Here is a 17,172-nt window from a genome sequence, read left to right as displayed (position 1 = left end):
GCCCCTTAAAAAAGGATTGGCAGGGTAAGGGACCAAAGAAGCAAAATACAAAATATTTGTTTATATATACTTTAAAAAAAACCAAAAAAACTAAATCCAGAGACGTTGTAGTCCATAGGGATAAATAATTTTTAAATGTTGGGATACTGAGAATTACTAAGGAACTCATTCCACCTAGCCGTCTGTCTTGACTCTTGACTGTACAGAGATAATCCCTGACACAGAAGCACCAGGTCATAAGCCCACATGATATATGACATCAGAACTTAAAGCAATAGTTTTTTAAATCTAAAAGAGCTTTGGGCAAAGGGCCAGACTCTTGGCTATGAAGTCTTCCTGGCTTACTTCTTGGTCATATTGAAATTTTAGACTAAGCATTATTCGTTTTCCTTGTCAAGTAAGTGAAGTAAATTTAATAAGAAAGTGCAAAGAGACACACAATTCATCAGTCCATTTTAGCTGAGGAGACCGGAGAGAAATGGAGGAAACATGAATAAATGTAAAACTATCAGAGTTGGAAAATTCTCTTTAAAAATTCCCTTCTGCAAAGACAAGCACAGGAGCAGCTTTAGCTTGCTGAGTCATTTTACTCTACATAAAAATGTTCTCTTATTAACCTTCTCTTTTATCAAGAGCCTATGGAAATAAATATCCTGGGATTAGCTAGCAAACAGATAAATGAAGACAGAGAAACATTCTCAAAATGTGGGCTTTGATGAAAACAAAGCAGCACAGGATATGAACTGAACTTTGTCGGCTGTTTACAAATGTTTATGTATACATGAGTCCTATATAACAGGAAAAGAACACTAGTATAGAGAAGGACAAGACAAAAACTACATGGAGATAAAGGGGCTGAAGACCTCATGAAATATCATGAGACCAAGTCGTTTATTCAGAGATAAGCTGTCAACCCAGAAATCTTGCAACCCTCTCATTCCTTTTTATTTAGTGATCCGAGAATAAACAAAAAGGAAAATATCAGTGAGGAGAGAGAGAAGCTAAGAAAACTGGCTCCAAAAGGAACTGCAAGGTAGGGGAAAAACCCCATCCCAGAAGTTAACTACCTGACTCAGAAAAGGTAAGAGAACAAAAAAAGCTGACCAGTAAAACAGACTTATTTCACAAATAACCTCAGATGCCTCAATATGCGAAGGGCTTTAAAGAGAGAAATCAGTGCCCAGTTCTTCCTGCAGCTAAATAGTACTGCATTTGACTATATAAACCCTCTAAATTAGACGCAGCATTTTGAAATCAGCCCCATTCCCCTTAACTTTTTTTTTTTTTTTTTTTTTTTTTTTTTGGCCTTTTCTAGGGCCAAACCTGTGGCATATGGAGGTTCCTAGGCTAGGGGCTGAATTGGAGCTGAGGCCGCCAGCCTACACCAGGGATGCAGCAACGCAGGATCCAAGCCGCGCCTGCAACCTACACCACAGCTCACAGCAATGCCGGATCCTTAACCCACTGAGCAAGGCCAGGGAGAGGCCAGGGATCGAACCCAAAACCTCATGGTTCCTAGTCGGATTCGTTAACCACTGAGCCACGATGGGAACTCCCCCCTTAACTTTTTTGAAATGCAAGGCTTTTGAATACTCAGCTTTTGAAGTACAGGGGAATGAACTCACCTGTTAAAAAGATATCTAGCTTTGGCAGGGGAGGTCTAACAGTGATGAGAAAGAGTAGAAAGGCAAAGGGAATAAAGACTAGAAAGAACAAAACAGTGGCTCACAACTTTTCCTCTACTTCAACTGAGAAAAGCTGACCAGCATATAGCCATGTGTTTGAATCATATGCAACTGGAAATGGGGGAGGGGAGCTGTTTCTGATTCTTCCTTAGGAATATATTCCTCCTCCTGACTGTCCTTTCAAAATATCTACTTTAGGAGTTCCCACTGTGGCACAAAGGGACCAGCAGTGTCTTGGGAGAGCTGGGATGCAGGTTCGATCCCGGTCCAGCACAATGGGTTACGGATTCTGTGTTGCCACAGCTGCAGCTTATATCAAGATCGCAGCTGGGATCTGATCCCTGGCCAGGGAACTCCATATGTCATTGGCCAGACAAAAAGAAAAGGAAAAAAAAAAAAAAATCTACTTTAATGGTACCGAATTGATATCCATCTTCATTGCAAAGCCTATGCTACCCAAATACAGTTAAAACACTTTTCTTTTCTTAGGGCTGGTGACAAAAGAAACATGACAATGGGATGAGGAAGGCATAAACAATCTGAGCAGGGAGTTCCTGTCGTGGCTCAGTGGTTAACGATTCTGACCAACATGAGGATGCGGGTTCAATCCCTGGCCTTGTTAAGGATCCAGCATTGACATGAGATGTGGTGTAGGTCACAGATGTGGCTCGGATCCCTCATTGCTGTGGCTGTGGTGTAGGCTGGCTGCTACAGCCCCAATGAGTTGGGACCCTCCGTATGCCACAGATGCGGCCCTTAAAAAAAAAAAAAACCCAATCAGAGCAGAAGTACTCATACAGTTTATAAGATGCCATTTCAAGATTTTGTCTCAATTTTAGTTTCTTTATTGGTAAAACAGACAAAGTTTACCACATAACTAGAGAATGTCGTACAAAGTGAAATAAAGAGCATTCTTGGCATACAGCATAAAAGTTGAGGAGTTCCCGTAGTGGCTCAGCGGTTAACGAACTTGAGTAGGATCCATGAGGATACGGGTTCGATTCCTGGCCTCAATCTGTGGGTTAAAGATCTGGCATTGCTGTGGCTATGGCGTAGGCCAGCAGCTGCAGCTCTGATTCAAACCCTAGCCTGGGAACCTCCATATGCCACAGGGGACAGCCTAGAAAGCAAAAAGAAAAAAAAAGTTGATGTTAGCACCCTTTCCTTTTCAAAGAGATAAAAGAAGACTGACTAATCTCAACCAAGGGTGATTTTGACCCCTCCCCTCCCCCCAGGACACATGTGGCAGCATCTAGAGACATATTTTGTTGTCACAGCTAGAGGAAGAGAGAGCACTACTAGTATTTAGCAGATATAGACCAGAGATGCTATTAAACATCTTACAACGAAGAGCTACATGGCCCAAAATATCAATAGGGCTATATTGAGAAACACCTCCTAAACAAATTTATTTCTAAAAAACCACACAAACAGGAGGGAAACAATCTCTAGTTCCTACAGTCTATAAGAAGCCTATTTAGAAGGTAATCTAAAAACAATCCGACAAATGAAAAAAACTTGTAAATGTCAGAAAAACATCTTGTCCTCCCAAGTATTTAAAAATACAGATAAAAGTATCATTGAGAACCTATTACATTCATTTTTCTAAATAAGAGTAATAACATTCAAGCTTGAAACTGGTACACACACATATCAGTAACAGTAGAACAGTAATACAATTCTTTCAGAAAGCAATCTGGGGGTAAATAGCTATCTAAGTGATGCCTCTTTTAGACCTTTATTATTAAAGTATAGCTGACTTACAATGTTGTGCCAATTTCTGCTGGACAGCAAAGTGACCCAGTCATAAATATACACACATTCTTTTCCTCATATTATATTCCACCATGTTCTATCCCAAGAACTGGATATAGTTCCCCGTACTATACAGTAGGCCCTCATTGCTTATCCATTCGAAATGTAATTATTTGCATCTATTAACCCCAAACTCTCAGTCTATAAATTACATCCTTTGACCACAGAATCCAGTTTAATGAAAGAACATAATGTCTAAAAATACTCAACTGCATAGAAAAACTGACAACAGTGTCCAACAATGGATATACACTCAAAATCTAAATATTAGTATTATTATTTATATGTCAGACACTGGAAAAGGATATAGGCTTTTTCATACATTATTTCCTCTATCCCTGCAAAAACCCAATAGGTTAAGTGTTAACAAGTCCCATGTTAGAGAAGAAACTAAGGTACAAAGATCACAGACCAAGTCAGAAAGCCTAAATTCAAATACAGGAGAACCTGACTCTAAAGCTTCACTCACTGTGCAATGCTGAATGCAATGAGTAAATCAGGTAAAATTTGATGGAGTATTATGAATGTACTAAAAATAATCATGACTATTTATTTATATACAGCTTTTATCTAAACTGAGAACATATACTTTTCAAATACTCGTAAAAAGTTTAACAAGTAACCATGTAAAGGGTCACTAAGACATAGGTCAAATTCCAAAAATCAGAAAGTATACAGGCCACATTAACACAATGTAACAAAACTAGAAATCAAAAAAGTTTTAAGGGGAGTTCCCTGCGCAGCTCAGGGGAAATGAAACCGATTAGAATCCATGAGGATGAAGGTTCCATCCCTGGCCTCCCTCAGTGGGTTAAGGATGCTGAGTTGCTGTGGCTGTGGAGTAGGCCGGCAGCTGCAGGTTTGAATGGACCCCTACCCTGGTAACTTCCATGTGCCACAGGTGCAGTCCTAAAAAGCAAAAAAAAAAGGGGGGGGGGGACAGAATACATCTTTCTAAATAATGCTGAAGAGAAACTAAAATTGCTATCTAGAAATGAATAATGAAAATATTACGTGCCCAACTCTTAAAATTTGGCCCAAGAACTAACTCAGAGAAAATGCTATAGACATTAATGCTTATTTAAGAAAATAAAGCAGACTGAAAATAAGTGAACTAAATTAAAAAACTTTTTCTTAAAAATGCAAAAGAAATGAATACTATAAAAGCAGTGAAATAAAAACTGTAAACAAAAGGCAAATTCAATCAATATAATCAAGTTTTTATAAAGAGCTAATTGATAAGACAAGAAACTATAAGAAGGAAAAAAATCAGAGTAAATTCAACAGAATAGAGCAATACAAACAATAAACCTACGGGCAGATTTAAAGACATTACGAGGCAGAATTTCACGCCAATGAATTTGAAAATCTAGGTAAAATGAGTGATTTTCTAAGAAAATGTATTGCCCAAACTTGAAAGAGGAGGTTAAAAACCTTAAACCAACAACCACATAAGTTTAAAATATAAGCAGACCCACTCTTAAAAATATAATGGGAACTAGTTCAAGACAGTCAAATTCTATCAAAAATATCAGTGAACAGTTAATCCTTGTCAACTATTCCCAAACAAAGGAAAAGATAGGAAGTTTTACCACATCAACCTGCCATAACAACACTCAGTCAGAAAATAAAGGCCATTCCAAGTTATAAATATGAAAGTGGAAAAGCAGCCCACCTCTTCAAAAAATGTAAGTAAAAAGCAAAAAACACACTTCACAAATCCCAACTGACATACGCCAAAAGAATAATCCACATCATCCAGATAGCCAAAAACTGATGTTTAAGAACTCCCCCACTGGAATGTATACTCCAGAGACAACTGAGATTTTTATCTATCTTGTTCACTGGTCTAGCTCCGGTGTCGTGAAGAGCCCCTGGTATATAATAGGCAGACAACAAATATTTGCTGAATGAGTATTTACTAAAAAAACACTGATACTCAGTTGTAAAACTTCTTATTAAGAAATTAAAAGAACTGTGCCTGATCTAACAAAGGACAATTACCACAAACCCAAAGCATAAATCATACTCAATGGCAACACATAACTTCTCTAATAAAAGTCAGGACCCAGATAAGATAGTTACCACACCTCTGGTACTACTAAACCATGTACTGGAGGGCTCCCATTTATACAATAGCACAACACACACAAAAAATGTAACAACTGAAAAGAAGAAAACAAAAATGTCACCATCTACACTAAATGACCATTCACCTAGTAAAATCAAACAGAAATAATTGAAAGAACTGCTAAAGCAGGAGTTCCCTGGAGGCTCAGAGTTAAGGATACAGCATTATCAATGCTATGACTTGGGTTTGATCCCTGGCCTGGGAACTTCCATAAGCCACAGGGCAGCCAAAGAACAAACACTTTAAGAGTTAAACATAAAAGCTAAACAGTTACTCATCTTAAGGAAACTCCTTGAACAAAAGGCCTTTCACACCAAATAATTTCACTCCATTTCTTTCCCTCCCCAAACACTGTCATCTCTTATTGCCTCTGCTAGTTACATCAATAATCAGTCAGTTTTCAAGGATTAAGATCCAGTCACATCATCGAGTTTCCTAAAGTATGTAATCAGTGAAATATGTTAGATTTGCGGTCAAGAACTCTGGCACAACCTTGACTCTTATCCTAACAATCTTTAGCACAGTCATTTGACTTCTCTGTCCCTAGGTCTCTCCTTTAAAAATGACAAATTTGTGCTAATCTCCAAAATGAACTCTAAAAATTTCATCCATCTTGCATCTGGACCTTTCTTTTCATCCCACGTCTATCACCCTTGCTCATAAGACTTTTATTTGCATCTAAGCTACTTTAAGTATTGTCCTGTGCCAAACTATCTTACACCTCCAATCCATCCAGTCCACATCCACTTTCAAAGACTCCTTTAGAGCACTCTAATGATGCCCTTCCACATTTGCCACTCTCCACTATTCTTAGGATAAAATCCAAATGCACTAGCCTGGCATTCAAAAACAATGTGACCCCAACTTACTCTTCCAGCCTCATCTTCCACTTTCCTGAACCTTTCATCCCTGGCAATTAGCTTTCTTCCCTGTTACCCAACACAACACCCTTATCTGAGGCTTCTCATCCTTAGACCCAAAACACCCTATATTTCTTCTTGGAAATGTAAATACCATTTTTTTTTTTTTTTTTTTTTTTTGGTTTTTCGCCTTTTCTAGGGCCACTCCCACGGCATATGGAGGTTCCCAGGCTAGGGGTCGAATCGGAGCCATAGCCACCAGCCTACACCAGAGCCACAGCAACATGGGATCTGAGCCGAGTCTGCAACCTACACCACAGCTCACGGCAACGCCGGATCCTCAACCCACTGAGCAAGGCCAGGGATCGAACCCCCAACCTCAAGGTTCCTAGTCGGATTAGCTAACCACTGTGCCATGACGGGAACTCCTTTAAGTACCACTCTTGATCCAAACTGAAGTTCCACCTCTTCTCAGATCATCTTATTTATGATTAGCCCAGAATAATCACTCCTTCCTCCTAAATTTCAGCATTTAATGCCAGTACCACTTGTATAGTACCTGAGGAAACAGTGTCTAATTCTAATCCTTCCTTTTCTACTTGAGTGAGTGAATGAGAGTATGTGTGTGTGTTGGGGGGGGGGTAGGGGATGATCAGTCACCTAAATTATTCCTTGAAGGCAGGAACCAAGTTTTCAATTCTACTTAAGTGTCTTCATCATTCCTTATTTTATTATCAGAGAAGTGTTTCCTTGCCCTTTGAGGTCAAGGTTGTCCTGAAAGCCTAGTCTCCAAATAAGAGTTACCTTGGAATTTTTTTTTTACATTTATTATTCTTTGCTTAGAGAATTCTGGATCTCCTTTTTTGGAATTGCCAGGGACACTTTTGAACACCCTCAATGATGACACATCTTAGTTTCTTTCTACTCAGATTATCAACTGTGGTAACGCCTTTAATCACTGTTGAAGGACTCTATTAAAGGAATACAAACTGGGGTTCTCTGCAGGCTGACCTGCTAGGAAACACCCCAGGGCAACACTGTTCTTTACCTTCCCATTAGTTTGTCAGTCAATCTTACTGTTCGTCAATGAAATTAAGGAAATTTATCTCATCTAGCAGTATCATCATACTATTTAAAGTAAACCATCACACTAGAGTAAACCATGTAAATAACATTACTTCAGACATTAACGGAAATAATAACCCCCCACACCTAATAAAATGTGAAACCAAGTGTATACATATCACATCAACATCTTAAATGTACATGTGTATATAAATATCAAAGTCACCTCACACCTCTCAAATGAGAATTCTCATTTGGGAGGACAATCAGTGCACCAAACTTTCTGCAAATACAAAATTAGCCTTTCCACTTAAACTTCCCAGTCAAATTATTTCTATGAACACTTGAATGTATTTGCATAAGAGATCAATTTCAATTTTGCAGAAACAAAATGAATCTTAAGCCAGCCTCACTATGTTTTCATCTTACAAAGAAAAGACTGGCCTGTCTTTGAGTCTTGTAAATAAAGATCTTGCAAAATTCACTAGGCATAGGGTGTGCTCAAAGAATACTTGCTGGAAAAATCCTCTGGATGAGTGCCAGTTTAAAAAGAAAAACATTTTCACCCAGTTGGAAATCTAGAGAAACAGGAGTTGCAGCAACTCAGCTAAAAACTCTTTATCTGAAGAAAAAAAAAAAAAAATTTTAGAAAAATTCCAGATCTTTTCATTCTCTGAGAGTCTATGAAAGGCAACTAAATCAATTAATGAAGGATTCAATGATGTTAACTTTAGCATCTGAAAAGCAATAACTGAAATTCTGCCTTTGATAATTGTCAGTGTGAAAAGGCAACCATTCTCTTATTTGTACTATATAAATAAATTTTACAATCTGTAATACAGTTTTTAATCAATTGTTTTTGGAAAAGAAACAAGAATAAGAAAACTTTTTGTTGTTTCATTTCTTTTAGGAGAAGGGAAGAGAGTTTTCCATTAGGGATATTTATTTCCAAAACATAACACTCCAAAAAAATAGCTTTTAAGCAAAAAGGATACCCATCTGGTAAAGGCCTTTGCTTCACTCTCATTATACCCCATTTTCAGGGTCCAAACTTTGTAACCTTACTTTCAGATTTCTTCATTGCCACAAGTGGAACACAGTTTAAAACAAACAGAATCAAAGAAAACCAGTTACACACAGACACATACACTGGCACCAGGCTGCCTCATGGCACAAACAGGTAAGGAGACTGGTAAAGCCCTGCCACTAACTTCCTGATGAGACCCAGCCTGAACCCCCTAAGAAAATGCACCCAACATGACCTATGCAGAGAACTGCTTAGCCATTCAACATACCCCAGCAAAATAGGACAGTGTGGCTAACAGTGACAAAGGCCTTTCCCATCCTGGCCTAGGTCTCATCATTACAAATAATAGCAATACTTTTCAAAAAGTTATAATCCAGGTTTAATAAACAAGGAATTTAAGCCTAGGAAGATTAAAAGACAAAACTAAAAGTAGCAATTCTCAATAGCTGTCTGAAATTCTTTCTACTGTGTGTGTGTGTGTGTGTGTGTGTGTGTGTGTGTGTGTGTGTGTGTGTGTGTGTGTATTGCTCCCTCTTTAGTACTAATCCCACAAACGCTAAGAAAAATAGTCATCTTGAGTTCATTGTTCAGATTTTCTGGTGATTATGAAATCAATTAAGAAAGACGTCAAATATTAATGATAAACCTTATACTCAGACACTGAAATGATACAAATTCATATAAGTGGACTGAAAACCCACTTTGCTATTTCATGCCTTTCAAGTTCTTAAAGTAACCAGATTTACCAGATATTTCTTAAAGAAAATAATAAACACTGAGTACATGCTTACAACACATATTATCACCTGTAAGCACAGGGAAGACTAAAGAAGGAAGAACATAAAATACTTTCATTATCTTAAAAGACTTCTTTTTCCAGCAACTGGGAAAATAAGATAATTTTCCCACATAAGTTAAAATATAAATCATCCCATTAGAATGTCAAAAATGTTTATTTTACCCAATTAATAGGGAAAAAAGTATGAGACAGACACCTCCCTAGATTACTTACTATAGTAGAGGGAAACTATTTAACTTTCCCCTCATCCTTCATGGTCAATGCCACGCCCAACAGGATACTTGTCAGAGAGGCATCTAAAGCGCCTATGTGCCTTCAGGTTACTCCATTTCTCCAAGCATAATAATTTCTCTGCTCCTTCCAAATCAGTTAAAGGAGAAAAACAGTAGAAATAGCAATAAGGAAGACCTAGTTTTTAGCTTCACCGTAACTTCATACAAATTATTTAATGTATCTATAGTCTTGGTTCTCAACTGTAAAATGAGGATAATGCCTTTACCATAGGAATATTTTAAAGATACACAATATGCAAACCATCTAACATACAGAAGGTATGATCAATATACATTAATTCCCTCGTTTCCTTCTCTTTGGGGAAAAAAAAAAAAAAAAACAAAACTCCAGTCACTTTCTAGATGCTATGTCTACCTTAGCAAAATGCCCCACCCAATCTATCCAAATCTTAATCTGCGAAAGAAATGAGGAACAGTATTGTAGGCTAACGAGTATATTTGGTGTACCTTTCCTCCAAATACATTATCGAGTTACTTAATATTACGTAAGTTTCTCCACTATAAAGGGCCATATTTTACATGATCTCTCTTCATCAAAACCAAAGGACAATTTGATTCTGTTTCCACTAAAATTGCTAGTGTTTATTGCCCATACTGTGAGTAAACAGTCTAGATTAATTTAGTTGGTCCTCCTTATATGTGGGTTTCCTGTCTGAGGTTGGTTGAATCTGCAGATTAGGGAGAGTTGACTGTATTTATTGTGCTAGGCTATAAGTGACCTGAGCATCCTCAGGATTTTGGTATTTGTGTGGTTTCTAGAACCAACCCCCTTGTATACCAAGGGACGACTGCATTCTGATTTATTAGCTGTGTAACATTAAGCAAGTTACTTAAACTTATCATTTCTCAGTCTGAGTCTGTAAAAAACTAAGATAATACCTCAATTATTTAGTTTTGTGAGGACTAAATAAATTAATGCATGGAAAGCATTTTTAACACTACCTACTTCAAAATATTCCTCAAATGTAGTCTTTTTTTTTTTTTTTTGGTATCAATATGGCTCAAACTCTGTTGTCTGATTAGGCAAAGATGATTTAAAATGTTATTTCCTAGCTCAAGCAAATCAATTCAGCCAAAATCTTCCTGGGGCTCTGCCATCTCCCAGATTTCAGGCTAATTTAATCCCAACAGCCCTCAACTTGGTCTCCAATTTCTGTCCTACCAGGATGCATCTCTCAAGTACCATAAAAAGAAAGAGGGATTACAGAGTGAACAAGTAAACAGTCACACACATAAATGATAACATTCAGTTCCCCGACTCATGCCCTTTATTCTAGTAGGCAGAAGCAAAACATAAGGAAATGATTTAAAATGGATTTTAAGGAGTTCCCGCTGTGGTGCAGCGGAAACAAATCCAACTAGTAACCATGAGATTGCAGGTTCGATCCCTGGCCTCGCTCAGTGGGTTAAAGATCTGATGTTGCCATGAGCTGTGGTGTAAGTCACAGATCCAGCTCGGATCCTGCATTGCTGTGGCTGTGACGCAGGCCAGCAGCTGTAGCTCCAATTCGACCCCTAGCCTGGGAACCTCCATGTACCTCGGGTGTGGCCCTAAAAAGCAAAATGGAATTTAACTCCTCTTCCTGGTCTCCATTCCTTAATGTCCACTCCCTGCTTCCCCAGCACAATATGCTGCACAAGCCTTCTTACTTTTGCTCTGAATATAATCTGTAACAGTTGCTACAATGCTACTAAAGATTGCCAGAGCAACCCACAACCATTTACATTTTAACAACGAATTTGCAGTATGATTTGAGAAACATAATCTCCAGATACTTTTATTATTAGATTGAAACTGATTTCAAAGCAATTTTATTTACTGCTTTGGTACAAAACCTTTCTTCGTGATTGTAAAAATATAAACTCAAACAGGGTAAAGTTGCCACAAAGCCTTAATTAATGAGAATCAAAATTAGTAAGATTTACTCTTTATATTACATAGGGAGCCCCTTAGTTCAAACTGATAGAAACTCAATCCTCTCTTTACATTGAATGTATGAGCATAATTTTCCCATATATGCAATAGAAAACAGAAAAAAGACAATGAACTAGTAGTCATGAAAGGACATGATCTTTGGCATGAATTTCTACATAACTTGCAAAATACAGAAACTGCTGGTATTCAAGGTGGATTGGTTCCAGACACCCTCCTGACAGAAAATCTGCAGGTGCTCAAGCCCTTTATATAAAATAGAGTAGTATCTGCATATACTGTTAGCACATCACCCTGTGTTCTTTAAATAATTTCTTATAATTACCTAATACAATGTGAATGCTATATAAATAGTTGTCAGTGAACTGCAAATTCAACTTTTGCTTTTGGGAAGTTTCTGGAATTCCCCCCCACCCTACACACAAGTATTTCTCATTTATAGTTGGTTGAATCTGCCAATGTGGAACCTGCAGATACAAAGGACTAACTGTAACCTAGTCCATTTTGTTCCTTATTCAGGGAGAGGGTAGAGAAACTAAAGTACTAGTCATTTAAAAAACAATGTGACTCCAAGCTTTTCCTGTTCTAGTAAAACTATTTTATCTTGCTGATGGAATCTAACATGGTGTTCTGCAAATGATGCCGAAAACTCGGGTATGTCCATTAGCCAAAAATGTTTAAATAAAAATTAGTAAACGTGCACCGCATTCAGTAACATCTCCCATCTGCTCCTTCTCCGTTCTAACAGATCCATCCAATCTAGTTACTCTTGTCAAAAATTCTGGGAATTGGGAGTTCCCGTCGTGGCTCAGGGGAAATGAATCTGACTAGTACCCCTGAGGACGAAGGTTGGATTGGATCCCTGGCCTCACTCAGTGGGTTAAGGATCCAGAATTGCCGTGAGCAGTGGTGTAGGCTGCAGACATGGCTTGGATCCCTCATTGCTGTGGCTGTGGCGCAGGCCAGCAGCTACAGCTCCGATTCAGTCCCTAGCCTGGGAACTTCCATATGCCTCTGGTGCGGCTCTAGAAAGACAAAAAAAATATATATATATATATTTCTGGGAATCACTCCTAAAACCTCTTCCCTCTCTCTCAACATCGACTCATCTCATCCAATCAATCACAAGTCCTAGTCACCATACCTCCAAAATACCCAGTTCTCTCACTCTTTCCTCCAAAGGCTGAGTCACCCTCGTTCTCTTACCTAGCTCACCACAACAGCCTAATGGTTTCCCAAAGTTCACACCCACTCTTTACACAATAAGAGGGTCTTTTAAAAATCCAATGATAAGAGACCTTAGCACATGGTGTTTCCTCTGTATACCATTCTTCCCCTTTTCTTCACCACAAACTTCTTCTCATCATTCATGTCTCAATTTACATAGGACTTTTTCAAGATACTGGTTAGGACATCCACACCCATCTTAATTAGATGCTCCTAATAAGCACCCTCTTACTTGTTTCTGAAGCACCCACAAGCACTGTAAACACAGTATTAACTATATGATTACTTGCTTAAATAATTAATCTCTTTCTAACCTAGTTGCCCACGAGGGCAGAGCAAGGATTGTATCTCTTATTCACCCTATATATCCCTAACACCTCAGCAAATAGTAGGCATTCAATACCTCTAACAAATGAATTAATTCCAAAGTCTCCAATGTAAGTCGTCTCTCCAATGTTAAGTCTCCTTCTCTGCTTACACAAGATTACTTGGAAGTTCTTTTCCTCAACAGTTACCGGAACTTAAAAGGAATACAGAAACCTCCATTTTTAAGACACCAGTAAAGAACTTGGACCCTGATGAGCAGTAAGGGTTACTGTGCAAGCTGTGTTCTTATGGTCACCTAAGCTTGAAACTTCAACCATCTATGATGATCCCTCTGTCACACCCCCACACAGCCTTTGCTATTAATCCTATTAAATCCATTTCTGCACCATCTCTGGAACTTTCTTTTTTTCCTTTTTAGACTACATTACACTTACCTACATTACTAGATCTCTAAGGTATTTCCACTCTAGCCACCAAAGCCCATGCCTTTTACCCTGTCCTTCTATGTAGGCTGTGGCTTCTTCCTGTACTGACCTATCTCATTAGGCCACAACCAAAAGACAACCTTCAATCAAATCCTAACCACCTTTCAAGGCTCATTTCTAATAGTCCATCAACCAAATATGATCTCTCCCTATTTCGTTTGTACCATCCAGTATTTACCATATATTATACGCCATGTACTGTTCTAAGCATTCATCTCTATCTTATCATGTCTCCAATACACATCAAAACTATAAATTTCTTGGAGTTCCTGTTGGAAATCAAAACTATAAATTTCTTGGAGTTTCTGCTGGAAATGAATCTGACTAGCATTCATGAGGGCGCAGGTTTGATCCCTGGCCTTGCTCAGTGAGTTAAAGATCCAGTGTTGCTGTGAGATGTGGTGTAGGTCACAGACTTGGCTCGGATCTGGCGTTGCTGTGGGTGGTATAGACTGGCAGCTGCAGTTCCCATTTGACCCCTAGCCTGGGAACCTCCATATGCCTCGGGTGCGGCCCTAAAAAGACCAAAAAAACTAAAAGCAAAAAAAACTATAAACTTCTTGTGGGTACTCAATTTATTCACCTATGGCATCTCTTGTGTCACATTTGCTCATAAGTACTTACTATATGACCACTCTAAAAGAGTACAGTTGACCCTCCAAGAACACAGGTTTGAACTACACATGTCCACTTAGACACAGATTTTTTTCAACAGTAAATATGCTCTGTGGTTTGAATCCACAGATACAGAGAGCCAACTATAAGTTATACAAGAACGTTCAGCTGCACAAAGATGGGCACCCCCACCCCCAGTGTTTTTCAAAGGGTCAGTTATACTTCACTCAATTTTAGAGAATGAAATCACTAATCACAAGGCAACAGAAACCATTTGGAGCAACCAGATCTGCAGCAAATGGATAATCCCCAACCTGTCACTGCCTCACTTTTTTTTTTTCTTTTTTGCCTTTTTGTCATTTCTTGGGCCGCTCCTGTGGCATATGGAGGTTCTCAGGCTAGGGGTCAAATCGGAGCTGTAGCCACTGGCCTAGCCCAGACCCACAGCAACTCGGGATCAGAGCTGCGTCTCTGACCTACACCACAGCTCACGGCAATGCCGGATCCTTAACCCACTGAGCAAGGCCAGGGATCGAGCCTGCAACCTCAAGGTACCTAGTCAGATTCGTTAACCACTGCACCACAATGGGAACTCCTCTCACTGCCTCACTTCTTTCAGAATCACACAGCAGCAGCAAGAATAATTCTATCTACAGAAAAAAAAGGGGGGGGGGGGGAGAAGAGTAAGAAAATAGAGAAGTTCCTATTTCCACCACTGGATGTCATATGCAGGCTACCAGAAAACAACATGGGGCATTAAATCAAAGGAGATTAATTCAGAACAAAGTTGTTTGGCATGTGAAAGTTTACTCAGCTCCGAAGTAACTTCTCTAAAAAATTATTTCCATGTATATACCACACCAAGTAAGATATACAATAATCATTTTAATGGATTACAAAGTGGGTGGGAACCTAAAGTATTAAAACAATCAAAGCTCTAAGTCACAAGTCAAGAAAGCTATTTTGGGAATCCCTCCCATGGAACAGTGGGTTAATGATCTGGCTTATCTCTGTCAAGGTACTGGTTTGATCCCCGGCCCCGCACAGCGGGTTAAGCATCCAGTGTTGCTGCAGCCGTGGCCTAAGTCGAAGCTTCCAGTTTGGATTTAATCCCTGGCCCAGGAACTTCCATATGCTGCAGGTGCAGCCAAAAAGGAAAGAAAAAAGGTCGGGGTGCAGGGGCAGAGTCACCGTTGTGGTACAGCAGTAACAAACCCAATCAGAATCTATGACGATGAGGGTTCTATCCCTGCTCTCACTCAGTGGGTTAAAGATCCGGCATTGCCATGAGCTGTGGTGTAGGTTGCAATTGTGGCTCAGATCCGGTTTTGCTGTGGTTATGGTGTAGGCCAGCAGCTACAGCTCTAATTCGACCTCTAGCCTGAGAACCTTCATATGCCATGGGTGCAGCCTTAAAAAGAAAAAAGGGAGAAAGCAAGCAAGCAAGCCATTTTGTTTCAAGATACACCAGTGACTTACAGAGATCCCTGCCTCAGCTTCCCCAAATGTTAAAAAAAAAAAAAAAAAAAAAAAAAGGCACTGAGAATGGCTCCATCAATGTTATTTTAAGATAGAGTTGTCACAATTCAAAGTAGTTTGAGGAGTGCCCGTCGTGGCTCAGTGGTTAACAAATCCGACTAGGGACCATGAGGTTGCTGGTTCGGTCCCTGGCCTTGCTCAGTGGGTTAAGGATCTGGTGTTGCCGTGAGCTATGGTGTAGGTCGCAGACAAGGCTCAGATCTGGCGTGGCTGTGGCTGTGGCTGTGGCGTAGGCTGGTGGCTACAGTTCCAATTAGACGCCTAGCCTGGGAACCTCCATATGCTGCCGGAAGCAGCCCTAGAAAAGGAAAAAAGAGACAAAAAAACAAAGTAGTTTGAGCCCCAGAGATCAATTTCCTCATTTTTATGAGCAAAGTTATAGTTAGCCCTACAGCTAGTTTGTAGTAAAGAAAGGTTAGATGTTAGGTCTCCTCGATAACAGTCCTCTCACTCCATCACTCTGTCAAAGCATAAGGAATAGGAAAATAAGGACGAATCAAGTTATCTGCCACCTCTGGCAACATCATCTGTGTATACTTAATAAATTCAAGTAGAAGCTACAACAAAAAACATTCCATAGTACTAAAAAGCAAAACATACAAACACACCAGTAATTCATTATATCTTGAAGTCTCTATAAACAACTCCAAGAGGGTGAAAAGTCCCCCAAAATAAAGAAAGTCACTTCAATCCAAAATTCAAAAAATTTTAGTGTCACTAAACTAAATATCTAGTTTACTTTTCCTCAATTCTGATCTGGAACAGAATTCAGGAGGCCATCAGACAAATAAAACATAAGTTAGAATAAATTAAAACAAAAATAGAAACATGAAAATAAACAAGAACAGGGAGAACAAAATGAAGCCAAGAATGGAGCTTTTTAAAAAAGTACAATAAGACCTACAAGCTTGGTTCTAAACTTCCAAAAGCCAACAGGAAAATGGAAAACCTAGGAACACACACATTATTAACAGCCAGGTAATAAAATGAGACTTCAAAGTTTTGGAAAAAATACAATGATTCTTGGCTGCATCTTTGCTCTCATGTCCTTATAAAGAAGGCATTGTGTAATATAAAGATATATTTAATATATATAAAACATGTATTTCAGTACTCACAAATGAAATGTTTTCTGGAATCACTTTTATACTGACCCTCAAGATAAAACTATAGTAACAATTTAGAAGAAAAAAATTTTTAAAGGATGAGAAGTCTACAAAATGTACAGGTACCCTGAACACTGCTGATCTAAAAATACATTTAAGAGTGTATCTTGGGGGAAAAAATGTCTTAACAAGTACTTACAATAAAAGTTTATAAGCACAAGGGCAAAGAAAATGAAAAGCAAGTTAAAAAAAAGGTATGGGTCCA

General features: G+C 38.8%; 1 protein-coding gene and 1 long non-coding RNA gene across 22 annotated transcripts in view; one reads left to right on the top strand and one right to left on the bottom strand.

Moving 5' to 3' along the window:
- Positions 1–17,172, bottom strand: part of KANSL1 (KAT8 regulatory NSL complex subunit 1) — a 195,588-nt gene that overhangs the window by 120,691 nt on the left and 57,725 nt on the right. The gene's annotated exons all lie outside the window — the stretch shown is intronic.
- On the top strand, positions 479–5,836 carry LOC146398071 (uncharacterized). 2 transcript variants are annotated; one of them, XR_014821006.1, is made up of 2 exons: positions 479–1,338; positions 2,944–5,836. It is a non-coding gene; the product is annotated as an uncharacterized LOC146398071 (long non-coding RNA). The 2 variants fall into 2 exon arrangements; XR_014821005.1 differs by having other exon boundaries at positions 1,273–1,338; positions 2,810–5,836.

Source organism: Sus scrofa, chromosome 12, assembly GCF_054392235.1.
Source record: "Sus scrofa isolate SSC_HxYL_T2T_F1_AM1 chromosome 12, Sscrofa_HxYL_maternal_Yorkshire_Landrace_v2.0, whole genome shotgun sequence".
NCBI classification, from domain to species: domain Eukaryota; kingdom Metazoa; phylum Chordata; class Mammalia; order Artiodactyla; family Suidae; genus Sus; species Sus scrofa.
This window is presented reverse-complemented; position numbering and strand designations above follow the sequence as displayed.